Below are 27,921 nucleotides of genomic sequence, written 5' to 3'. Positions count from 1 at the left end.
AAACGTGTGCTAAATAACTGACATGGTATTGTCTCTAATTTTAATAATTTTTAGTTTTCTAAACGTTTATAGGAATAAAGTCATTTCCAGTGCTGGTTATAGAGTTTTATTGGTCTTGGATGGGCAAAGAGATTAAGAGCAGGTCAACATCAAAAATAAGTTTATACAGTCTCCACAATGGAGAGTAGCAAATATTTACTGAGTGCCACCCTGAAACAATTTGGTAATCAAAAGAATGACCCTAAATGACTGTAAACATCAAATGCATAAGAATTCATTATCCCATGGTCAGAAGTAGAGAGATACCACTCATTTGCCACCATTCCAGACATTCAAATCCCACAGGCTCACAGGTTCACACTCAGAGTCAATAAGAGTCAAAACATTTGATATAGTTTAAGCAAGACCCTCAATAAACAAGTAGAAACTAGATACACAATACTAATATAGTTCTTAAAATAGGTGTATTAAGCATGTTAGATGCATTTAAATGCGTTATCACTATGACTTTGGTATATGTGAGAAACATCAGAAAGCAAGCTGTGTAGTTTAAGAATGTCTAATCTTATTCATAAGGTTATTCAAATATACATTATTTATACATTTCATTTTCAAACAGATTTTTAATAAAATGGAGCCTGATCTCTATTTCCAAAGCTTCTTATTCAATTTTAGTCATAATGTACATGCACATGGATGTTTTTATCATGACAGAATTTTATTGTTTGGTTTGCTTACTTTTGGTAGCAATGTTTTTTTTTTTTTATTGAAGTATGGTCATTTACAGTGTGCCAATTTCTGGTGTACAGCATAATGTCCCAGTCACGTGTATACATACATATATTTGTTTTCATATTCTTAGGTAGTAATGATTTTAAATAACTGTCTTTGCTCCTTTTCAATTCAGTTTTGCCGACCCCAGTGCAAATTCCTATTAGTACTCTGTTTTCCATCCAGCAGATCATCTTCAGGGTCTCAAAACTGCTTATGTTACTATTTCCAGTTATTTTGATTCTCCCACTAAAGCAGAAACAACACTAATGTAAAATACTCTATGGTGTCTGTTAGGGAAGGAATTGATCACTTTTCTTGACCGAATTACCAATATGCTATCTGTGATGAAGTTACCTGTACTCTATAACCAATTTCCAACCGTAGGATCAGATCAATGTTATACATTGATTCTGGTTGTCAAATTTATTTATAATATGAATTCGGCTATGGGGCTTCAGTTTAATGACTTGAATTAGATACCTTATCATATTTGCATCCAATTAATCTACACATGGTTTTAGGGCTGGTTCTATAGTTTCTAAAAATCCTATTGACTTGGGAATAAATATAAAGGGAAATTTGAAGATAGCTTGTAAAATAAATTTTTGTATTGTTCTAAAAGTATCCTGGGAGAAGAAGCATTTTGAAAAGATACTGCATTTGTATTCTTCATCTTTTTTCAACAATCTCCATTATTAAAATCAAGATTCATTTCTACAGAAGTAACGTTGGTCCCAAAATGTAGTAGAAATAATATAGAAAAACAACTGGTCTTTTTATACAAAGAAAAATATATATTTTCTAATAAAATATTTATTAATATATTTTTCTCAAATTGCTGAGAGGAAGAACAACTTGATGGTGATATAATAGCTTATAAATGTCTTCTTTGCTCTGAATATTATAGATACTACACATTCTTAGTTTGTCTCAATTCAGCTAAGGAGAAGTAAAACATTTCTATGTGATGCTACTTTGATTTTCTGCACCTCACAGGCCTCCTCTGATAGAAACCCAGAAAAAGTCATGAGCTTTAAGAAACCCCTTCTCCCTGGCTGCAGTCAGAGCCCTGGCCACAAGTTCTGCAGTTTGTTCACTTTGCAAAGGATGCTGGCTGCAGGGAAGAGTGAGGACTGAAATCCAGTTCATGCTCTGCTTGCCAAACTATGTGCCCAGTTGCTGACAAGTTCTGGAGCATCTTAGAGGAAGGTACATCTCTGTAATTTTCTTCCCAAGGATGGTCATTTTTGCCATTTATCTGTCAAGAGGGAGTATCTTTTAGTCATTCCCCACAAGGCACTCCATGTGTTAACACAGACTTGCCTTTTTATACAGTATATAAATTAGAATTGCCTGATTCCTTCCTTCGCCTCATTCTTTACAACCCATTGCACCAATATCTCTCTCTTGTCCCTCTACCACTGCCTGTGTTAGGGCTTTGACTTCTCTGATCTGGAATGCTTTGGCTACCTTTGAATTGATCTTTTCTCCAGGCCCTCAGAATTCTCAAAATTTAGTTCCACTTGGCCTCAAATCTAGTCTTCTACTCTCACCTGTCTCTGCCTTCCTCACTCAGTTCCCACATTCAGGGTGTATCAGGATGTACCAGAGCCTCTCCCATCTTAACGACCCTCCTTGTGTGTCTCCACTGCCTGACACCGTCTGCTCCTTCTTTTCTGCTTAGCTTGCCATTTTCAAATCTCCGCTCAAACATTTTTCTTTATGGTAGTCTTTCCTGATTCCACTGTCTTCTGTAATTCTATAACACGGTGTACGTGCCCCTATTGTAGCCCTGATCACACAGATCTCTAATCTCTTATCATCTCAACCTTTGCATTGAGATACTTGAAGAAAGGGACCCAATCCCTCGAATGGCACTGGAACATTGAAGGACAATGATTAATTATAATTTGGAAACATAGAAGAATTATGGGGCTGAAAAAAAACTAACCATCATTTATGTAAACCTTCAATTATAGATGAAAAGAATTGATCTTTGCTACTATTCTCAGGTATAGATTACTCAAATCCAGGAAGTCTGGCTGGTCAGTAAAAAAATCTGAACATCTATAAAATGCTATATGTAGGGTCAAATTTACATGCCCCTGAAATTGGTGTCCAAAATGCTTTCAACATCATTTTAAAATTATACTTTCTTATTACAAAGGTAAAACGTTCTTATGGTAGAGAATTTAGAAAATATACAAAAAATTAAATAATTAAACACGAAAGAGCTGACATAGCATTGTCCAGACATAACTATCATTAATATTTTATTATGTAAACTTCTAGTCCTTCTTTTCTATCAAGACAATGACATTAAAAATCGTTCATCTATATACATAGGTCTATAACCAGTTTATTGGATGGGCTAGGAGTGTAAAGAAGGAAACAACATTGTTCTGTCTTCATTATCTTTTAAACCCCCTCTATTTTATTTCTTTCCTGTTCAGGCCAATCTTAAAGCTTTCTGATCCCTTTGAGATGAATATCCCTTCTAATTTTTATGTACAAAACATCATTTTGTAATTCAGTTTAAAGCTGTTTCCCACCCTCTTGTTCACATATGTCTCAGGCTTAGAAATCTGCCCAGGGCTGGGGAGCGGGAGGGAGATGAGGGGAAGGGGTCACATCTTTACTACTTTCTCTGCCTTATTCTTCCACTCTTCCCTTGCCACTCACTATGTTGTCTCTGATCTCTTCTAAGTTGGAGAGACAGGCAAACGAGCAAAAAGGAAAAGGTGCAAAGCCACATTCAATAATGACATACCACATGCCTCAAAGATGGCTCTTTCTTTCAAGGTGAGCTTCTGTGGGACTCTGAGGTCCTCTCTCCTCCACAACCCACCGGAGTTTGTTGAAAACCGTCCCCTGCAATGCTCACTAGTATGGGCCATGACCCCAGAGCTCTGTTTATGCACCACCCCACCCCAACTACCATGGTCTGCTGCATGTAGACGTATTCTGAGGTCATCTCGCCCTTGCACTGACTCATCTCAGGTATCCAGTGCCCTCTGTAGTCCACCAGAACCAGGACCTCCTCTTCACCCACAGTGGGGGAAGTGCAACCTACTTTCCCTTTTCGTGCAGCTTTCTCTTTGCTCTCCTATTCCGGACAGCTTCAGCCAGACTTGGGTCTTTGACTTTATCATGGAAAGATCGGGCGACAGTCCCTACTCTCTTCATGTGAATGATTCCAGCACCATCCTCCATACACCGAATCTGCTCTGATCACAAGGTAGCAAGCAGTCCTTGCGTGGTCCCTTCTGCAGCCTAGAAGACTGGAATGTAGCTGTCCCCTCTGAAACTTCAAATCTCTCGTGAGCAATTCTGTATATCTGGTACCCAGACATCCCCCATGGGAACATCTTATAAAATGACGAGTACAATATCGTTACAAGGATGTTGATACTGAAACAACCCTCTGCCAATATTTAAACTTCCCCAGTTTTACTTGCACTTATTTGTGAGTGTATGGGTACTTAGTTCTGTACAATTTTATGCTGTAAGTAAGTTCATGTGTCCACCACTACAATCCATATACAGAACAGTTTTAGTACCACAGGGAATACTTGCATTGCCTTTTATAACCGTATTCACCTCCACCCCACTCCCACACCTGGCACACAATAATGTTTTCCAATTCTGTATTTTTTCATTTCAAAAATATTATACAAATGAACATATACAGTATGTAACCTTTTGAAATCGATGGTTTTTATTCAGCATAATTCTCTGGAGATTCATAGAAATTGCTACATGTATCAATAGATCATCCCTTTTTATTACTGAATTGTATTCTATGGTATAATTAACACTGTCTGTTTAACTACTCACCTACTGAAGAATATCTGATAATTTTCAGTTTGGAGCTATTATGGATAAATCTGTGATGACTTTGTCTACTGGTTTTGTGTGAATACAGGCTTTCACTTCTCTGTGATAAATGCCTAAGAACACAATCTCTGGGTGGTATATTGAAGACATGTTTAGTTTTATAAGAAAATGCTAAAGTGCCTGAACTATTTTACATTCCCACCAGCAAAGTCTGGGTGATTCAATTCCTCTGGCTCCTTGCCAGCATTTCACGTTATTTTATACAGTCTGATAGTAGTGTACTGATATTTCACTGAGTTTTTAATTTTCATATCCCTAATGGCTAATGATGCTGAACATCTTTTCATGTGGGTTTCTACCATCTGTATATACTTGGTGGAATGTCTCTCCATATCTTTTGCTCATTTTCTATTTGGATTTCCTGTATTTTTACTGTTGAGTTTTGAGAGTTCTTTATAGATTCTAGATACGAGTCCTTTGTCAGATATATGGCTTGTAAATATTTTCTCCGAGTGTAACTTTCATTTTTTTCTCTTCATGTGGGCTTTTGCAGAGCAAAAGATTTTAATATGGATGAAGTCAAATTTATCAATTTTTTCTTTTTTATGGATCATACTTTTGGTGTGAAGTCTAAGAACTTTCTGCCCTGCCATACATCTGAAGATGTTTTTATGTTTTTCTCAAAAAGGTATATAGTTTTATGTTTTATATTTATGTCAATTGTCTATTTTGAGTTAATTTTTGTATAAGGTGTTAGGTTTTGGCTATAGATGTCCAGCTGTTCCAACATGTACATGATTTTTGAACACATTATTCAGAGTTTGTAATTTATTGAATAATCACAATTTAACTCAGGCAAAGAGAAATGAATGTATCTCTAGGTCTATGCCCACGTTAATGTGATTGCCACCAAAAACAGTGCTAACTGTGGCAATCACACCAGGCTCAAATAACTTAGAAAGTTAAGAGGAAGCACACAAATCAAAATCTTCATTATTAAAACAAAACAACCTTGAAAAATAATAGCAGAATTATTTAAATAATTAGTAATTACTAATCATTGCTTAGTAACTATTTAGGAAAATTTGAATTAATGGCAAGACAAAGATTTATAAAGTTTCAAATGAAAAATATAACTTGTTCTTATTAAATTTCAATTACTATCCAAATAGTTAAATCTACTCTAGGTAGTCTGTATGGCACTAAGCATACCAAGATTCAGTCACCAATGGCAAATATTCAAGAGAATATCCACTGCTTTGCAGCTCTCTACCATAAAAATATAAATTGAGCATCTTCTGACACTGTAGGTATGCTTACTTCAACAGTAATTTGGACTCAGGTAAACTCTAATGCCCATAGGAATCACTGTATGTAATAAGTTAACTCCTCTGCATCTAGCAAGGCACTAGTTCTCCAACATCCTTGGAAGAATTTAGAAAATAAAATCACACACATCATTTCTATGTGCTCCAGTTTAGATGAGAAAACTCAGTTTAAAAAGACTGGAGGAAAATAATTGATACTTTATACCTTCAGGATATACTGTAGTTCAATTTATTTTTTCTTTAATGGTCACAACTCCCTTCCAAAAACTGCTTTGAGTTATCAAAGTACATTAGCTCCTTGGGACTTTAAGAGCATCTTGTAACAAACTCCTTCCAATCAGGAAACTGTTGTCTGGCATTCAATTACATATGCTTTCTATTTACAAAACTTCCAATTTTCATAAAAGACTTGATTTTCCACTGTCCTTCCCTTGTTCCTAGAATATACTTATTTGACTGAAAAGCAACTTCCTTTTATATTTCTCATGCACAATGAGGTGTCTGCAATATCATGAAATATTTTAATTTATTAAAGACTAAGGAAATACTTTTATTATTTCTTCCTAATATTACCATCTTATCCATTGTATCTAATATAAGCATTTATTGATATTTAACCTAAACAGCTTAAGGATTTTTGAAGGTACAAGGAGATGCTAAAACTAACAAACAAAAAAATCATGGTTTCTTCTTACCACCTTCCCAAACTGTTGCTGTGTTGAAACAGTCTCCTAAATACCACCATTATGTTGATTAAAAAAACCTTCCAGAAGTGTTAAACAAAGATTGGACACACTCTTAAATGTGCCAGGGCTCAGGCATACAAAATAAATATACAGTGTCCTTGCCCTCAAGAAGATCATCATCTAATCTGCGATAAAATATTAACCCAAATTAACTAATTAAAGAGCAACCCAAAGGCTTTGAAAGCATATACAGGTAGCTGAGGACTAATGTGTATCATAGTACAGACACAATTTTCTACATGGCAGGAAACAAATGTCTAGTTTTCTAGGCTGTGGCAGAGAGGACTTAGAAGGATGTCACAAGTAGCAGAAAACATTTGAGGACCACTAGATGTCTTCACCCAGTATCACAGTATCACAGTGCAACCTTTCTCATACTTGCTCATTATTACTCCAGATAGGGTAACTCACCTTTCTACCCACAACCAGGAGCTGTGGGGGCACATTCAAGTGCAAATGGCAATACAAACACCTACCTACCTTCCTTCCCTTCTTCCTTTCTTTCCTTTTTTTTTTTTTTTTTTGCCTCCAAGCACATTTAACCTTACTTTAAGCTGTTTTGATGGATGCCCCAAAAGCTTCGACTAAAGTGATGGAATTTTACAAGGCCACCAGATGGTGGCAGTGTCCAGTTCTAACATTAAATCATCTGTACATAATAGTATGTCATACTCTACAAACATTGCGAAGAAACATCTGGTGGTCAGAAATACACAGCTTAAACTGCTAGCATTCTTTGGAAAACAGTAACTTAAAATTGTATAATTATCAGCCATACGATAACCCAGTCTGAACTAGTATGAAAATGATACTTTATTAAACTATTCAAATTCTTCTGTTAATCATTTCATTCTCAAAGACAACAGGTAACAGTCCAAAAATATTTTGCATGAACATTTCTACTTCTGTTCATCAATTTGGCTTAGATCTTTAAAATGTGATAATACACTTGTCATATGAAGGACTGCAAATCAGACAATAAAGATGATGCTAATAATAATAAAAGATAAAATAACAATACTTGCAAAGTTATGATGGTACTTATACACTAGAATGGTTGCTTATTTGAGGTTTGTTTGTGAACTAAAATGATTTAATGTTCCATTTTAGGGTAACAAAATGTAGCATTTCCTCTCATGTTTTCATTAAGTTTAAAATTTTATAGTGAATACTGGATAATATTATTAATGTATTATATGCTTTATGCTTTTGTAGAGTTTCACTGTCTTTCCCTCCTCAAATCCCAGAGTGTTTCATATTACTTATAATGTAAGTAATCAGTCTGAAAGACTGATTCACTGTTTTAGACAAGCAATCTTTTGGAATAAATGTGCACTGACTGACAGCATCAGTTTTAGTATAAGTCTTCCTAAAATGGCAAACATAAATACATTTTGCTTAACTCTCTCCAGTAAATTCCATTTAACACTTACAGAAACATCAAATAGCTTTAAGGATAATGAGTGAATTGACAGTATTTATGCATAGCATAATATTGATTTTAACAAAAACAACAACAAAAAAAAACAGTAATTCACCACAGCTTCTCATAAATCATTTTGAAATTCCTGAGTCTACGATTCTGTAGTTGTAGGCAAATATATTCTTAATTCAATTTATGAAGGGTTTAAAAGATACTGAATGACATACACTGTGCTCTAATAATCTTCTGGAATATACCCTATGACAATGATCTTTAGAACAGAATGGTAAATGAGACATTTTCTGTGTGTGTTTTAGTTAAGACCCCAAAGCCAATGACCAAATAATAGCTGACAAGTATCCTCACATCTTTAATGGAAGTGCTAGGCTGTCTATGTAGAACTTGCAAAGGAAACTCTCAAAAATCAGTTTTGTGAGCCAACATCTCTTGAAGTTTAAGTGGTCAAAAAGGTTGGAAACTAGGTAGAGGAAAAACCTTTTTGAGCTGTTGATGTTCTATAAACCCCAATACCATCTCCTCACTTCAAACCTTGAAGAAATTTTAAGGAAACAATTTCAAAATCTTGAATGTATACATTGATGCTTGAGGGACAAGATAGTTAATGTCTGATATAATCTTAGAACATGCTATTCTGAAGCCATTGTTGTAGGGTATGTTGTAGAAGCTTATCAGAGCATAGTCTGTGTTATTTAGCATTTTTAAGCCATTCATTTAAATAAAGGTAAAAAAACTATGGTCCTGAACTGGCAGGGCAGAGGGAGGTGCTGGCTACACCTTCTTTGGGAGATACAAGACTGTGTAACTGTTTCTAGAAGACCAGAGCTTGCTTAAAGACTAATTTAAAGTCCTGTCCAAGAAGAATGTAGAAAGGGCCAATATAATCTCAATATAGGGAAAGGTCTTCCAGATTTCCAGAAAGTAGCAAAGAAATATTATGCAGCTAGCCAGAAGAAAATACATTTCCTATATTATAGAAAATGTAGCCAAATAGACCCAGTAGGCACTTCTGAGAAAGCCACATATCTTTCTGTTCAGATAGGTTAAGTTATGCTGTGGTAACAAACAAATCCATAATTTTAGTAACTTAAAACTACAAAGATTAATTTCTTGCTCATGCAACACGGTTGTTGTGTGTCACAGGTGGGCAGAGGCTGGTTCTTCTCACTGATGTTCCAATGATTCAAGCTATGGAACAGCTGCCAATTCTAACGCTGGTAACTGAAGTGTCAGAAGGAAAAAGAAAGACCTCTGGAGTCTCACACCAGTTCAGCCTATCAGTGACACGTGTCACTTCTGCTCATGACTTCTTGGTCAAAACTGGTCATATGGCCTCACCCAATGACAATAAGCTAGAAAGCTCAATCCTACTATGTGCTTAGGAGCCATAGTAATCTTCAATGACTAACATTAATGTCTACCCTACCATTCCAAGGGAAAAGAAACATCCATCTAGTCCAGAGGAAGTTTATCCAAGGTTATACTCGCGTCAATCAAATCAGACCTCACCTTTATCTCTTTTACTTTTCCGAGATTCAACCCTAAAGGGGCAAGAGGCAGCCTACTCAAAGAGGGCAAAAAGCAAAGGAGTTAATTTGGAGAAACACAAGAGAGGCTAATGAAGTCCCATTTATTCCCCACGACAAGTAGCCTGAATAAAGCTGGCCAGACTGAAGTAGGAGAAAATGTTATTATTACATGAATTTAGGACTTCCTTTTTAAATGAGGGGAATATAACAGAAATGAGACTAGTCACGTGATTAGAAGTAGTTACAGAACATTTTCTAATAGTAAGTAAATAAGATATGAAGCCTATCTGAGATTTTATCTATAAGCAAGAAAAGGGTTAGTCCCACTGAGCAGGTCTGAATGGAGAAGAGTAGAGACAAAGGGGAATAAACACCTACTTAAATAAGAAACACATTTATGAAAAAAAAAAGTTTGTGCCGGTGAATGCAGTGTCAGTGAATGGTAATGTCAGAAAGACAGTGAAAAAAACTGCAAAGTGAATTCAAATAAAAAATAAAACTATCAAAATACTTATTGAAAATCAAATGAAAAAATATCGTATATAATCAAGAGAATCTCAGAAGCATTTAGATTAAAAAAACTATTACAGAAATGGGAAAAAAAGTTTAGAAATCAGGCTAAAGTACGCTGGAGTTTTTCCCAGATACATGAAACCAAAATTAAAGATAAAAATGCTGTGAGACTCTGACTTAAGTCAAAAACACCTAGGAAAATGCTCCATCAAAGAAAAATGAATGGCAGAAAATCTGATTAGACTCTGTAACACTGGCCAAACAGGAATGCTAGGCAGAGACGAAAAACATAATTTATTTCCAACAAACTAGATTTAGGCATAGAGCACTAACCTCTTATACTATCAGAACATGTTAATAGTGGATCTCCCAGAAGCAAACTGCCATTAAATCAGTAACTATTTGCTCTTTGAATTTCTCCCTGGCAGTGATCTAGAAAGCATCAAATCAGAAAATAGGAGAAAATAGAATACGAGTATTAGAAGAGGTCAAATATTCAATATAAAAAAGTAAAATATCAATTGTTTTATGCAAATTGTAATTTGAGAGAGTGTACAAAATTGGTGCTTATTCAGAGTCAAATGAGTTAACAATCTTCAATCCAAGTCTAAATGACTACATGCAAGTTATCAACTGCTCCATCTATAATCAGATTTTCTTTTTAATTGAAGTACAGTTGTTTACAACATATCAATTTCTGGTAAACAGCATAATGTCCCAGTCATGCATATACATACATATATTTGTTTTCATATTTTTTTCATTAAAGGTATAACCAGACTTTTAAATTGCAATTATCTGTATTGTTACCCTTGTTTCATAATCTATAAAATAAAATTCATTTGACATGAAAATTTGAGGTAATTATGTCATAAAAGGACAATAAAAAATCCAATAGAAATCAATTTCAAATTGATTAGTTCTGTTTTTGCTTTTCTGTACAAAACTTCCATCTTTTAAATAAAAGTAATACACATAATTGCATTTGAGATTATTTTATCAGTGGTTTTTAAATACATATTTAATACAGGAATTACTTCAATTGTATTGAGTATATTAGTTTATTTTCACCCAGTATCTCCTCTATTATAAACTCCATGTAACATGTGCAAGACAGAAAAGTGTTCTTACATCTATTTTACCATAGGAAACTAACATTTCATAAGATTAAAAGAGTACTCAAGATCCAATAATTAGTAGTTAATGACAGAGTCAGGATTTGAAACCAAATCTTTACTCTTAATCATGGCATACTACCTCCTTTACAATGGTTTTGGATATACTAAAACTTTCTAACAGTTCTAAAAATCACATTTCAATTCATTTCAAAAATATTTAATAAGAACTGAGTATTCTAGATTATTAAAAAAAAACAGTGATAAATGATATAATTTTTACCCTCAAGGACAACATGACTTGGAAAAATGTACTTAGCAATGAACAAAAGTAATCATATATTTTAAAAATATAAGAACACAAGTTTATAAAAGTTGAGAGATTACATTTTGTCCAGGGCTTCTGGAATGGTTTATTGAGAATAAGATGTATAGCCCAGTTTCAAAGGATGAATAGGCGTTTGTCCAGATAATGTGGAAAAGGCTATTTGAGTCGGAGGAATTCCTACATGCAAAGGCATGCAGATGTATTTTTTTTAAAGAATGATTTTATCAGTAAGTACTAGACTGTTTTACTTTTAAATATTGTTTCCAACATCTCAAAACTTAGTATGAATTATTAATTAAGTTCATGAGCACTTTATTCTTATAAAGTGATTAGTACACTTGATATCTAGATACTTTTTCTTCTCCCACAAGGAGAGCTAAATACAGATGGATGATCTCCCCCAAAATGCAAATAGCTTCTCCATGGTTTTCTACCATTGCTAGTGACATAACATCTGATTATCACCCATATTTTAAAGCTGTAATTTTACATTATTAATTTCTATTGAATCAAACTGCATATCCTCCCTCGAACTTCATATTAACATCATCACTGAACCTTCTTTACTGAGCCAGATAGTAATGCTTTTATCTTCGTTCCCCCTACTCCCTATAAAACTCACAGGAGGTGCTCCTACAGATGGACAAACAGGAAAAAAAGTTCCATATTCAATTGGACAGTCCAATCTACCTCTTCTCAACAGTCACCCAGACTGAAGAATTTTTCTAGACTACATAAGCACCTACAAATACTCACAGAAAATTCATTTCATTTCATAATTCACATTAACTTCATCAATCTTGTTCATATGTATTTTCAAGTATAATGATTGACAGAATACTTCATTTTAGGGTAATTTTATATAGTTTCTCTGCCAAAGATACCCTACATTTTATTGAAAGTTTATATAGTACCCTGTGAGACAAATACAGAACCAACCACAAATGCTTCCTTCCTAATTTTGGCATCTACAAAAATAAGATCACTAACATATGCATATGTTCTAGAATGCTCTCCAGTAATCTCAACTGAAAAGTTCTTTAAGCAAAAGAGGGCAATGGAGTGCCATCAATCTAGTTTAGTTAGGTAGAATCAGCTTTTATAAAAAACAATGAAAAGTATCAATTAAAGCCACGTACAGAGACACAAAATAATCTGCTACGGGTGCCACCACCTAAGGATATGTTTAACAACTACATGGAAGGAATATGTTGGAAGACATTCATCCAAGACATGAGTAAATGGACTAGATTGTTAAGACCACTCATGGAAAAGTCCAAGGGAGGAGCATCTATGATGCATATATCAGCTAGTACCCTCTCATCCACACAAACTGGCTGTTTTGCATTGCTGCCCCATCTCTGACACAAAAATAAGCTTGGTCAACAGCCTCTACCAAGAATCTAATCACATTAATGTTACAAAGACTTCTGTGACTTTGCTGAAGATTTTGAGATCATCAGAAGCAGCGCCACTGTACAAAGTACAGTTGACCCTTGAACAGAGAAGGGGTCAGGAGAACCCATCCTGCGCGAAGTTGGAAATTCTGTGTAACTTACAATCAGCCCTTCTTATGGGCAATTCCTTCATATCCATGGATCCTCAGACAATGGACATATGAGTTATTAGACATGAAGGAAAATAAGGTGAAGTAGGAAAGAATAATGGCACATATGAAGATTTTTTTTTAAAAAGTTCTCTACTGAGTGCTTACTTGGTACCAGACACCTATTGGAGAAATCTTCTTATTCCTCCTTCAACCCTCATGGATAAATCTGTGATATTCTACTTAGGTTCTTACATGCATATAACACAAATTTTCGTTATACATTTAGTTTCCTTCTCTGCTTATAAGTTATCTCCCAGATTAGGCTGCAAGTCTCTCAAATGCAGAATTTTATCTATTTCCTATAGACAATATATTACTCAGGGCCTACATCAGTGCTTAATGAAGGTATATAAAAAAATAATGCCAGTTGCAGCAATATGGATGGACCTGAAGACTGTCATTCTAAGTGAAGTGGGCCAGAAGGAGAAAGAAAAATGTCATATGACATCATTTATATGAGGAATCTAAAAAATAAGAACAATAGGAACACAAATGAACTACTTATTATTTATAACTAAGATGAATGAATTCTTGAATATGTGTAAGCACATTTGACTGTCCTTTATAATTGGATTACTGCATTCTGTTGATTCTTATTTTGTAGTTGGCTTTATTCCATTGATAACTATGTAAGTTTAAAAAGCTAAAACTCTAATCTGTTCTTAGAAACAATAATTAATACATATATGTAAACTAAAAAAAGTGCAGTATACTATATATATGTATTTACATGCAATATAATGTGTATGTGCAGTCGAACTGTAGTAATTCTACCTAATAAAACTGATAAACGATTAAAAGAAAAAGTACCTGTTGAATGAATCAATCAATCTAACCTAGACTAAGTATTGCTCTATACCCACATTTCTCCTTAATGTCTCTTGGCGATCTTATCATGACAATATTTAAAGGACTGCAATGTTTCATCTACTTTCTTACTAAACGAAAAATGTAGAGTTCATTGCATGAGTATTTCAAGTTTATTTAACTATATTCCTAGGGGATATTTGGATTTTCTTCAATTCTTCAATAAATATGCATTTAAACAGTTTTTGCTTCTTCCTTTACAATCTGTCCCTCTTTTGGAGTCTTTTTTCCCTGCCTTACTTAATTAGCTACAATTTCCATTATAACGTTGAGTAGAAATGAGAGCAGATATTCTTGTCTTGCTTCCAAGATTAGTGGAAAAGCATTTGGTCTTTTACCATTAAGTATTATATTAGCCACAGGCTTATTGTAGATGTTCTATATCAAGTTGAAGTTTCCTTAAACGCCTAGAATATTTGCTTGGAGATTGTATCAAGAGTAAATATTAGATTTTCTCAAAAACTTTGTGTGGCACCTACTGAAATTATCATATAATTCTGTGTTTGTTTTCTTACTCAGGTGTACTATGCTGATTGATTTTTCTAATGTTAAATCAACATTGCATTTCTGGGATGAACCCCACTTGGTCATAACATGTTATCTTTTTATAAACTGATTTACTAAGATGAATGAATTCTTAAAGTTTATTAATGTTGTTTATATTTATAGTTCATGAAAGATATGGGTCTGTAGTTTTTTTTTTTTTTAATGTCTTTTCATGATATTGGTATCAGTGTCTCAAAGGATAAGTTGAGAAGTGTCCCTTCTTTTCCAATTTCCTGGAAAAGATTGTGTAGAATTGGTATTACTTCTCCTTAAATGTTCAGAAGATTTTATTAGTGAGGTTATCTGTGGCTGAGGTTTACCCTGTTGAAAGACTTTGGGATATTGTTTTGTTTTGAATCTGGGGTATTTTTAACAGCTGTATTGAGATATCATATACCATTAAAAGTACTCATTTTATGTGAACAACTCAATGATTTTTAGTACATATATAGATGTGTGCACTCAACACCACAATCCAGTTATGGAACAGATGCATCACCCCAAAAAATTCACTGTACCCACTTGCAGTCACTCACGATCTCCATTCCCAGTGTCAGGAAAACATCAATCTACTTTTGACTTCCACAGATGTGCTTCTCTAGACATTTTATATAAATGGAAGCATGTATGTGGTCTTTTGTGCCTGGCTTCTTTCATTCAGTATAATGTTTTTGAGGTTTTATTCCTATTGTAGCATGTATCAGTATTTCATTCCTTTTTATTGCTGAATATTATTCCATGGTATGAATACATTTCATTTTGTTTATTCGCCAGTTGATTTGGCAGAGAAATATTTTAACTATAAATACAACTTCCTTAAAAGATTTGAAGCCATTCAAGTTATATATTTCTTCTTGTATGTACACAACACAAGAAGAGGAACTTCAAAACCAATTATTATGAACATTTGTAATATAACAGATATAATATATATAATACATAATATATAATATATATATCATATATAATAATTATTATTTTAATTTCACTCCAGATGGATAAACAAGTTTACAGCATCTCCAAGTACATACATGAGTATCTATTTCCCTACTCCATTACCAACAAATGCAATCTACCAGTGTTTCATCCTTGTTCCAACTCATCAGCAAGGCTATCTCACTGCAGTATTAATCTGCACTGGTTCGATTATTAGTGAGGTTATGTATTTATTACTTATTTATATTCCACTCACCTCAGGCCAGTTTACTCCCCTTTTATGAATTCTTCCCAGTTCACTCATCCTTCGCCCTATTCTGAATTGCCTAGTAAGACAACTCTTGCATTGTTATTTTATATAGTCTTGTGAACAATAGAACAACAACAAGAATTTCTGAACGAGTTGATAGACTGTTCTTTTTTTGTTAGCTTACCACTCACTTTTACCTTCTCTCCTTAACAAGATCACAAGATCCCTAAGAACAAGGACTTATGCACATACATCATTATATCTTGACTATCATACCAAAAATCACTTTAACATCAGTAAATATTTGAGTGTTAATTCAAATGAATTTAACTGATCAAGACCAGATCTAAGGTTTTAGCATTTACCTACGAATAAAATTGAAGGCAAATCATAAAAAGAAATCATTTGTAATCCATAATCATATGGTTAACCAAGGCATGACAATCTAGAGCATATCTTCCCAAGGACTGCTTTTAGCAGTCTTTACATATAAATATAGATATAGATTAAAATATAGAATATACTTATAGTATATTCTACATATACTTTATATATTATTATTTTAATATATAGTATAATATATAAAATATATGTGAAGTATAAACATAGTATATATGTATGTTCTTATAATACATAATCTATTTAATATACTACAATAAAATATATATTTATATAAAATATATGATAAAATCATATGTATAAAACAAATATATTATTATAGAAAAGTCTAGTAAAAAATAGTTAAGAAGATAAAGGTTCTTTCCCTTTGACAAATGAAGCCCAACATTTCAAAATCAGCATTTATCACAAGGCACTGTTCTTGGCTCCTCTAGCACACCAAGAGCAATACAGTTTTTATGCTAATTATTTCCCATCATGCTGGCTACTAGATAGGTATCTTGCAGCTAACCACAGTTACATTATAATAGAATGAGACTGTATAAAGACACAAAATCCTCTTATGCAGTCCAATTTAGAATTCATTTCAAAAACTCTCTAGTGCTACACCTAAAACTGGAATGTGCTGGGAATCTTAGATTTTTTGCATCTATTTCTGTTTAGGCAGTCCACTAAAACTTGGTTATGACTTTTGTAAAGACAATAACTCTCTCTTTATAGGTAATTTAATATTATGTTCTGTTATCCCTGCAAAAAACTTGTTTCCAAGTCCAGGTTCCTAGGTTTGCAGTTAATCTTACAATATTATTAGAGAAATGCATTCATAGTTTATATTGACAATGACACTTAAATTCAAAGGAAGGAAATGGTACTTGACTTATCCTTGCAACCAGTAAAGATAGGCTGTTCCTAACATTAACTAGTGAATACCTCTAGAAAAGCAACAAAATTCTTCTAGTCTCCAATCCTAACAGGCCTCATATTTTACCAAAAGGGTACATAATTATTTTAATGGGGCTTTTAAAATTTTATTCAAATCAATGAGTCACTTAATATCTACCATTTACTGCCTTACTAATTCACCTGATGAAAATAACCCATAAATAATATAATTAACATTTAAATCACTAAAATAAAATAGGACAAATGGAATACGAGTATGCCTGGGCATATCCTATTGTAAAAATAAAGATATTGTATTGGTTTTGTGTCGAACTTCACATATTAAACCACCAAATCAACATTTCACAAGCTAAATATTTTTAAAGTGTTCATAGAAATTGGGCAACTGACCTGACAGTTGGGTTCATAGACATTGGATAACCGATGTAATGAAATCAGTGGCAATTGCTACTTATGTCATATTAAGTATACACAAGAAGAAGAAAAATATGGAAATATAGAATGCTAAAAACAAAACAAAACAAACAAGAACTCCACTTAAAATTTACTATTCAAAAATATTTTGCTCTTCTTTCCTTTTTCCTCTTCTTCACCATCCTAATTCTTTTAGAACTGCTCAAATGCCCAGGTAGACTTTTTTATCTCATACAGTAAGCATTGTGCAATTTGTACCATATCAATAATACCCTGGAGAAAATAATCTCACATATGTATATATTAATTTAAATTTTACTTGTTAATAGGTTCTCCAGAAGAAAAACTTTTCTCATCAAAGGCATACGAAAATCCATGGTTCATTAAGGAAGTATTACAGGTATTCTTTAAATATACTGTTTCATTTACCCATAGCAAGGTTACAATGTCGGACATTTACTTGGCATCTGAAAGTTCTGTTTTTCTTTTCCTAAAGCTTAAACCTAAGTGGAGTCAAATTTTAAACATAAGAAAAGAGTGGGTAAATACTAAATTTCCCCATTTTACTGAATTCAACACTGAGCCTTAGAAAAATTAGAGAACTTTTCAAAAGGGACACCATCGGTCTAAGAGACAGAAGTAGAATTCAAGGAGACTTCTACTGAATTCAAGTGCTTCTTCTACTTATTCATGCTGCCTTCCGGTGGCACTGAATTGGTTTCTCTTGGGAGATTTTTTGGACACTAGATTTTCTCTTTGAGGACATTTAAGAACCATTTAGTAACTGTATTTGTTGAGTGACACCCAAAAAATGTTACATTTACTAACAACTGAGATGAAGTTAAGGCTTTCCTAACATGAATTACTGATTTCTGAACAGGTATACACTGACAACTGTGGCTCAACTATTTGCTTAATATCAACATTTCAGACCTGATTACTTTGGCCATTATGCACATGGAGAGATTATTACCTACATGGAAATAAGACACTCAAAGCACAAATGCACCATGTCTCAAGGCAGTCCATCCATTTCCAGTGACCACACTCCATGCTTGTATGCTTCCTAGTGCCAGTGGTGTTGCAACCAGACACAAGACGCAATGAGACGTAAGAGATGATGGTCAACAGATGATCTGTGTTCTCTAAATAATCAGCCTCACATTCTAGGGTTTCTTCTATTTTAAAAAAAAAGTGAACTAAATGGAAAAATCAACATTTTAAGACTACTTCCCATTTAAAAATTAAGTTTGGACTGATAATTGTAAAATAAGTATACATTAGTACAGATTTCTTTCTGAAGGAAATAGTTTAACCAAAACAGAGAGAGAGCAAAAAGGAAAGGAGGGAGTGAATAACAGAAAAAGATTTTTTTTAAACCAAAAAAAAAAAAAAAAAGGTTGCTTAAAGATGAAATCATAGAGATACATGCAGTCCGATGAGTAAAGCTTTTGTCTGTAGTTAACCTGTCTCTCCTATTCATCCATTTCCTTAACAAACATCTTTTTTAAGCTCCACTGATTTTCTTTCAGCAAATACGATCCTTTGTGATTAAACAGTGTTTAATAGTTCTTAACACCAAAAAGACCCTAAACCATATAGGGAAGGGGCTTGGTGACATAGTTTCTCATCAAAATTATAAATGGAATACCTAGAAATTGAGGGCTATGACAAACAGTCAAATACTCATGAAAATTCAGAAAACTGATTTTCTTTTTCAATCGAGCATCCTGCCTTATGGACAAAATGCAACCAAACTGTACAATCAGTTAACTGACAAGCCTTTTTGCATACAGTGACCTCCTCTCCTTGTACTACAGGAAAACATTTCCACCTAGAGTCCTTTCACAGAACATCTAGAGACCAAATGAAATCAACCATAATGACAACCAGAGCCAGATAATAATCAGTTTTTAATTGAAGCATCAAGCCAATTAATTTGTGACAACATCCTATCACTTCTTATTCTTGACATGAAGTTTCAGAGGACTCAAATAGTTTTCAGGTCCATAGCATTCCTGGAACATTTCAATGTTTGGTTTCTTTAAAATCACATTTATGAAAGAGAGAAAAATCTTTAGAGATGAAGACCTAAAACTGAATCTGAGGATACAGACCAGCCTCACTAGTTTGATTCAATTAATTGTCAAGAAAAACAGTATCTCTTGTGCATCATATACACAGATTCTTAATGCTAGCGGATCTTCCTCTGGTCAGAGGTATCTTTCAGAAATAAAACTGAGCCCTTATTATGTATTTGTATTGCTTAATTCAATTTATCAAATAAATAATGTGTCTGAACATGCAGATAAATATATTTAGATGAGTAACTATTATTTTGTTACATAATAAAATTTCTAAAACTGTATATTTTAAGAACATAAACCATGATTTTTGAGATTTCAGCAAGATATTTATTCTTGCCTTCTACACAAAGCTCTACCCATGTAATGCATGAATAACAAACTTTATATAAATCTTCCTTAATATCATGCTATATGTTATTCTGGATGGAAAAAAAATGAATAAATTGGCCTGTTCCACTTCCACTAAACTACACTTATTATGTAGTATTAACTTACATATTTACCTTAATAAAAATAATAGATGTCTACACAAATGATAACCAAATCACTTCAGTTATCATCAATAGTGTAGGTAACCCACTACATTTAAATTCCTAAAATAAAATACCTGACAGTATCTCACAAAACATTTTCAGCAGGAAGTACTTCATTTTTCCTGTCTCATACTCTAACTGTATTGGAAGTAATGCACACTACTGGATGATGACAGTACACCGAAGAACATTTTCTTCTTTTAAAATGTTAACCACTGCTTTTCATTTTTGAAAAACATTTTTCACTTTCAGTATGTGGCCCAGCATTTCATGAATGCTGGATCTCCACTTTTAGTCAGTCTTCCTAGAATATTCCATGCCCCCTCATGTTTTTCATCTTCCTTCAGCATTATTCTGCAAGAGGTTTAACATCACAAGTCGGGTTTGATAAGAGCCACCTTTAGAGGACTCTGAAATTGCATTGCTGAGTGTAAAATGACCACATATAATATACACAAACACGAAACAGCACACTGAAAAATAACATACATTGCCAGCTGCCTGACAGACATGGTGTAATCACGCCAAGCACACACAATACTCTCACTTTTTTTTGTTGTTGTTTTAGACACAATCATCAAACATATTCAGTGTCCACAGTGACCAAGGCAGTAGCTAGTGGAAATGATTTTTGTTAGTGGTTTGAGGAAGGATTTTTTTTTTGGTCAAAGTCAGTGTGAAATGTGAAATGAATCCTACTTAATCAAATAATCTGAACTTCATGGCCATTTCCCAGCAACCTCCACCCCCACCCCCACCTCATACACACAAGCTTAACTTCACCCTCCTTCCTCCCCTGCTGTTCTGGCCCTGACTTCCTCCTCATAATTCATTCTCATTCTCTCAATCTCTCTCTCTCTTTCTCTTTCTCTCTCTCTCTCTCCCCTTCTCCCTCTCCCTCTCTCTCTAAGTCTATCAGCAGCTTTGCTCTGTTCTCAGAGCCAACCCTTTGGGGAAAGAAATCAGTAAAATGCTGGCTGGTGAGACTTCACCATCAGGTGAAAGGGAAGGGGAGGAAAAGCAGAGGGTGTGGTACTCCTTTCTCCACCACACCCCACCCCTCGAGTCGCGCACTCCAGTCCACTGCGGCTCAGGGGAGCACCGCAGGTCCCCTTGCTCACCTCGGAGCAGCCCGGCCCCAAAACCAGCCACCTGGCAGCCTCTGCAGAAAACTTCACTCAAAGCAGTCAAATATTTAGGCGAGGCGGACAAAATTAGGGATTAGTTCGAATATACCTTCCACGGAGCTCCACGGAGGAAGACTGAAAGGCACCTTTAGATACAGACAACACCGACCCGCACCCTCCACCCTCTCTCACCCTGGGCATCTGGCTGAGAACTGACAGAGAACCCGGGGGCGACAGGAGAGTGGAGAAAGAAGACCTTACCTCCCGGGACTGCCCTCAGGGCGCGGGCCAGGATCGCATCCCCGAAGTGACTCCGGCTCCGGCTCCGGGCACAGCTTTCCGGAGCTCAGCCCGGATTCGGACCCGCGTCCCCGCAGCTCTGCGCGCAGCCAGGAGGCGCGCCGGGACTCCGGCTCCCGCCCCCCGCCCCAGCCCGGCTCGCCTCCCCCTGCCGCGCCCGCTCCGCCACCCCGCGGGCACGCTCGCTCCCCGCGCTCGCCCCTCCGCCTCCCGGCGCCCCCACACCCACTCGCTCCGCGGCGCCCGCTGGGAGCCTCTAGCGGAGGCGAAAGGAACCGCAGCAGCCCCGCGGCGCCCGGGCTCCGACGCCGGCTGCCGGGAGTCAGCCGGGAAGGGGCGGGGGTTTCACGCGCACCCCAGTTCGCCGCGCCGATGCCGCCGCCGCCCGCACCTGCCCACCCGCGCCGGGCTCACCTGCCACCGAGTCCTAACTCGGTGCCCACAGCGCTCTCTGGCAACGAGCGGGTGGGTCTGCGGTGCCAATGGAGGAAAAAAAAAAAAAGCCGCCCGCGCGCGCGCGCGCGCACACACACACACACACACACACACACACACACACACACACTCGCTGTAAACCAGCCTGAACAGGACCCAGCACGATACCTATGTCCAATGGATTCCACAAAGTCTAAGGTCAGGACACTCCGTTCGCCTTGCTGTCTCCCACCTGGGCACCGGCGACTCCCTGACCTGCCCGCCCCGAGCCATTCGCACGGGTTGTGCAAGGAGCGATCATCCCAACTTGCCTTGACTCCCCCTTCACCCCCTCCCCAACATCTAGTTAAAGTTATCCTTCCTGGAAATTCAGACAGCGGTTTTTCTGCCTCTTACCTTAAAGACGCGGTCAATTCTCTTTCCTGTCCTTAAAATCCAAAGCTAACGATGCGACGCACACAAGTCCAGTGGCTTTTCCTTGACCCCCTCGCCTCAGCTCGGCCGGCTTTTCCTTCCAGAGGGACCCAGACAGGGGTGGCGGCTCAAAAGCCTTCACGCTGGAAGCGCCTCCAAAGCTTCACGCCTGTGGAAACGGAGACGGGGACAACCTCCCCGGCATCCGGAAGCCTTCCAGTCCCTCCTTGGTCAACTTGGCTATTTAATTTTCCTCCTCAACCCCACAGGCCCGTCAGTCAATTCCCCGGCTTCAAGCAGGAAAGAAGCGCATATTCACAGTTCTGGCCATTCCTCTCTCCCTCTCTCTCTCGGTAATAACCCCGCCGCCGCCACCTGTTCTCCCCTTAATTTGGAAAATCTAGTCTCTGCTCGGATTAGGTGCGGACTCCGCGGAGGGTGCTGTGAGAAGAACCCCTCCAAGACACCGCTTCAGAAACCCCTCTCCCTGGGCAGCTCTTCGCGAAGGTGTCTGCTCTGAGGAAACTTTGAGGGGAGACAGCGGCGGCCGTGAGGGGCTGGGCGGGCGACGGGAGGCGAGCGCCAGGTGGGAGCCTGAGGAGACCGCAGCCTTGACGGGCAGGGCGGGTGACGGGTGGTGAGTTCCGGGAGAGGAGTCTGAGGAGGCGGTAGCCGTGAGGGGCAGGGCGGGCGACGGGTGGCGAGCGCCAGGTGAGAGCCTGAGGAGACCGCAGCCTTGAGGGGCTGGGCGGGCGACGGGAGGCGAGCGCCAGGTGGGAGCCTGAGGAGACCGCAGCCTTGAGGGGCTGGGCGGGTGACGGGTGGCGAGTGCCAGGTGAGGAGCCTGAAGGAGGCGGCTGCGAGGAGGAGGGACCCAAGGCGGGCGGCGGGCGGCGGGCGGCGGGCGGCGGGCGGCGGGCGGCGGGCGGCTGGGTCCGGGAGGCTGGGCTCGCCGCGCGGGCTGCGCGCACACATACGCACACACGCACGGACCCGCGCGCGCGCGCAGCTACACACGCACGCACGCCCGGCCCCGCGCCCACGGCCTCAGGCCACTGGCGAGCGGGAACACGAGAGATGTGAGGAGGGGCAGGTGTAACAAGGTTCAGAATACAGAAGACTCAGTCACTCTGCGCTAGTGAGCGGATTGCTTCAGACCGGCAGTTCCTTCCTGCAAGCCCTCAAGTCCATTCGACCACCTCCTGGGTCCCTGCCCTGTCTGGCATCTCGGCTCCCTGGTTCTTTCCTTCAGGCCAGTTACTCTCCCAGCACCCTGCCAGAGGTTGCTGGACTGAAGATTAACCCTGTCACCATCTCCACCCTCCAGGGCCACCTCTGCCCCTTCCAACGCAGAGCGGATAAGTGGTAGCAGCTGCCTGTGAGAAAGCCGTGAGGCTTCCCGAGGTCTTCCGAATAGAGGAGCCTAAGCATCGTTTCCTGGACACAATCCCTTCTAATCCTTTTCCTGCCCGCTCCCTCACGTAACATTTCCCCCAGGAGCTCCTGAAGTTCGCATAGATCTTTTAGAAGCAACTGCACAGCGCTTGGTGACGCCTAGCTTTTGAATCTGGGCTAATTTAGGGTCTACGCTTCTATTGTACACTGGACGGTAGCAGGTGAACGGCTCAGCTGGAGAAAGGGGAGGGATTACGAGTCTGGAGACCCAGCCCCTTTAGCAGCCATTTCCAAGGTTTTGCGCCAGGAGTTGCTCTCCAGGTTTCGGGCTAGCTCCGGTCCCAACTTCTGTTTCTTCCGTCACCGCCGGGAGGACTCCCTGGGTGCGCGCAGCTGGGGAGCCCCAGCGGGGAGAGACTGCTGTCAGAAGAGCCCGGGGTTCCTTCACAGCTCCCCAGGAAGGAGCTTCCTCGCGGGAGTTTGTCTTACCCGGAATGGGCTTCTGGAATTGCTCGCCGAAAGTAAACTTTTGCTCTTTTTATCCTTTAATTTTCTTTTCTTTTCTTTTTTAACCCTGGTTCACCTTTGTGCTCTTCGAGGTCGCTACACCAGCAGAGCGTTACTCTGCCTTTCCAAGTGCTGGCCAAGCTAAGTACTGCTGTGGGTGTTTTCAGTTCTGGGCTTCGCGAATCTCTAAACCTCGGGACCTGTGGGAAGAAAAAGCAAAGTTGCGTGGCGTGGGGATTGCGCGAGGTTCCTTTGCTCCAGCGCTGGACGCGTCGCTCCGCCAGTCTTCATCCAGGAAGCTCTCCGGAAGCAGGGGCTCGTGAGTGGCTCTGGGAGTCCCCTTCAAGTTGAAAGGAAGACAGTACAGAAACGCCAGACGTGGAGCTGCCACGGCTCAAAGTGGAACAAAAGGATGATTCGGTGCAAAAGGTGAAACATGTGTTGATAGACGCTCTAGCAGCGCTACTCACAGCGCAGTAATCGATCCGGAGCCTTCGAAGGTGACCGTTGCCGCGCCCAGGATCTGCAGACCAACAGCTATTGGGCTCACGTCTGTATTCCAGGGATAAACCGTCTTTGGATTCGGTGTGAGCAGACTCTGCAGGAAGCAGAAACCGTGAGGGTCGGTTTTAGAGGGTGAAGGATTGGATCAATCAAGGCTGCCCCTTGGAGCCAGGGGACCGCTGACAACACCCTCCTGCTCATTTTCGTCTGTGCACAAGGCTACTTACAGACCGGCGAGTAGGGAGTCGGAGTGCAGGGTTCCACGCTCCGACTTTCCTTGTGATGCAGTTAAGAAAGAATTTAAAGTGAAACCTCGGAGCCTGCGTGAAGGAGACGTGAATAATGAATTTGGTGGTGAGATGCTAAAGGATAAAGAGGCATTTCATTTCTATGTGTATTAATTTGCCAGGGGTTTAATATTCCAAGATGTATCTCGGACACTGAATTTTTTCAGGTACAAGTGGAGAATGTTCCCAGTGTTTTCGACCTGGTATAAATCTATACATTACCTGCTTGGTATGAAGTTTAATACTTCTTCCAGTTGTGATTCTTATTCCTAACTGATAAATAATAAGTGGCTATTCCTGGTTGCTGAAGTGAAGTAGCAGTAAGAATTACAATAAACTATTTCCAACAAAACTTCCCATTTAACATGATTTCTGATGACATGAACCTGTGGATTAGTAACAAAATATCGTGGCAGGCTATTAGAGAATAATTCTAGAACTGTAATCAAGAGACTCAATGGGTGAAAGAAAGTTAAGAAATCAGAGCTGACTCCTCTACAGAAAGATAGGGGCTTGAAATTCCTTCCTTAATTGCTGGTGATGTGCAAGCCACTCTTTGCTACTAAAGACTCACTTTAAAATAAACAAACATAGGTCATTTGCACATTTCAGACTCAAAAGGCGTCTAACAGTTCTGGGGAATGTTGTGCAAAGTCGTGTGCCAGCAGCAGAGGAGTTTCACTTACCTTGAGTGTGTGGCTCACAGGGTGAGTAGGCAGCAATGATAATATTCTTGGTATAATATTCTTGATATTTAAATGCACTTTCAGCAAAATAAAAAGCCTTTGGATTTATGAGCTTCTTCAAGAAGCATTCACTTCTCACTCGTCTTGGGAAAAAAAATACAGTTTCCTCAATGATTTTTGATTGTTGCCAAACCAAACTCACATTTGTTATTTTTTTATACAAAAGAAAAAGAGGGGTATAGGAATCATTCTTTTCTCTCCTACTTCACACTTTGCTTTTATGGGGAAAAATAGTTGCCAAGAGAAGAAAATCTTAGAGTCAGAGGATTCATCCAGTTCCCTACACCCTCACATCTGTCTTCATTATCAAGAAGAAATTATTGAGACTCAAAGGTACTGTCAAATCCAAGAGGCTTCCAAATCCACCCCCTACGATATTAAAATAACTGCTGCATTGTTTTAGTGTTGTATATTTCCCAAAATTCTATGACAAGTGAAAATTGAAGTCGGTATATATAATCTCTTCCAATGGAGATTTTTCTCTTGAATCTTTTATCTCTTCAAGATAATTGCTGTATGAAATGTATTTTCAGAAGTTTTTTTCTTCCCTGGCAATAGTACTTAATCTATTGGTATATTGCTTTGTTACAGATTAAATTTATTCTTTGTTTACTGGTATGCCTTTCCCACTGCACTATGAGCTCTGAGAGCAAGAATGGGGTACTGTATACAACAATGGTATTGTATATGGCATTGTTGCACCCTGACATCTAGTACAGAATCTATCACAGAATAGATGTACATAATAACGATGGCGATGATAAGGAAAGCTGCCGTTTATTGAGTAACTACTGTGTGCCGTGATTAATGTACATTTTTTCAGTTGATCTTCACAACCCACTGACCTAAATTCTAAATCCTCAATTATAGGGAAATTCATGCATATGCAAATTTAGCCAAGATCACAAAGCAGTTTTATCACTGCTGATTTGGGAATAGAATCTATATCTGCCTGACTCTGAAGTCTACATTATTAACTGCTTTGTTCCATTCAAATAGCCAGGCACCACATTTTCAATTAAGGTTAAGGGAATTTATATGTTTAATGCTGAATACAGGAATATGTCAAATTTAAGATAAATTCTTTAGCTTTTATGCAATCTAATCAATATTGATTTAATTGTGGGAACATTGGAAGACTGTCGTTCTTTTGTGTTAAAATATGTTGCTGTCTTCTAGGCATTATTACCATGAGAATGCCAAATACTGAGCTGTACATTTCCTTGAAGGGAGAGAGGTCAGGCCACTATGAACTTATAGAAAATTTTTCATTGTTTATTTCCATGTAAATATCCTTAGGTTAAAAGAAGAAATAAATGCTATTATAAAGCTTCATTTATGCAGGATGGATAAGTTCTAGAGATCGGTACAACATTGTGCCTATACTTAACAGTACTGTATTGTACACTTAAAAATGTGTTCCGAGAAGAGGTCCCATGTTAAGTGTTCTTACCCCAATTAAAAGATTTTTAATAGAGCCTGGGAACACAGAGAACATTGAATACAGGGTGACATAGGAATATGCTACGAAGATGTAGTTGTCATTTCCAGAGGCTCACGGTACAAAACTTTTTTAAATTGAAATGTGGTTGATTTACAGTGTTTGTTAGTTTCTTGTGTACAGAAAAGTGATTCAATTATATATATATATGTGTGTGTATATTTATATATATATTTATACACACACATATATATATATATTCTTTTTCAGATTCATTTCCATTGTAGATTTATTACAAGATGGTGAATATAGTTCCCTATGCTATACAGTAAGACCTTGCTATTTTGCCTATTTTGTATATAGTTGTGTGTATCTGCTAATCCCAAACTCTTGATTTATCTCCCCCTCCCCTTTGATAATCGTGTTTGTTTTCTATGTCTGTGAGTCTGTTTCCGTTTTGTAAATAAGCCCATTTATATCATTTTTTAGATTCCACATATAAGTGATACCATACGATATTTCTGTTTCCCTGTCTGACTCACTTAGTATGATAATCTCTAGGTCCATCTATGTTGCTGCAAATGGCATTATTTCATCCTTTTTTTATGGC

The 27,921-nt window shown here is 37.9% G+C and overlaps 1 protein-coding gene across 2 annotated transcripts in view; it reads right to left on the bottom strand.

Annotated features, from left to right (window-relative positions):
* Positions 1 to 23,309, bottom strand: part of LINGO2 (leucine rich repeat and Ig domain containing 2) — a 1,052,619-nt gene extending 1,029,310 nt beyond the window's left edge. For both annotated transcript variants that reach the window (XM_072959270.1, XM_072959269.1), the window contains exon 1: positions 22,414 to 23,309. The gene's annotated coding sequence lies outside the window, so the exon portion shown is untranslated. The remainder of the gene's footprint in view (positions 1 to 22,413) is intronic.
* Positions 23,310 to 27,921: the final 4,612 nt, after the last annotated feature.

The sequence above is a fragment of the Vicugna pacos genome, chromosome 4, assembly GCF_048564905.1.
Source record: "Vicugna pacos chromosome 4, VicPac4, whole genome shotgun sequence".
Classification (NCBI taxonomy): Eukaryota; Metazoa; Chordata; class Mammalia; order Artiodactyla; family Camelidae; genus Vicugna; species Vicugna pacos.
This window is presented reverse-complemented; position numbering and strand designations above follow the sequence as displayed.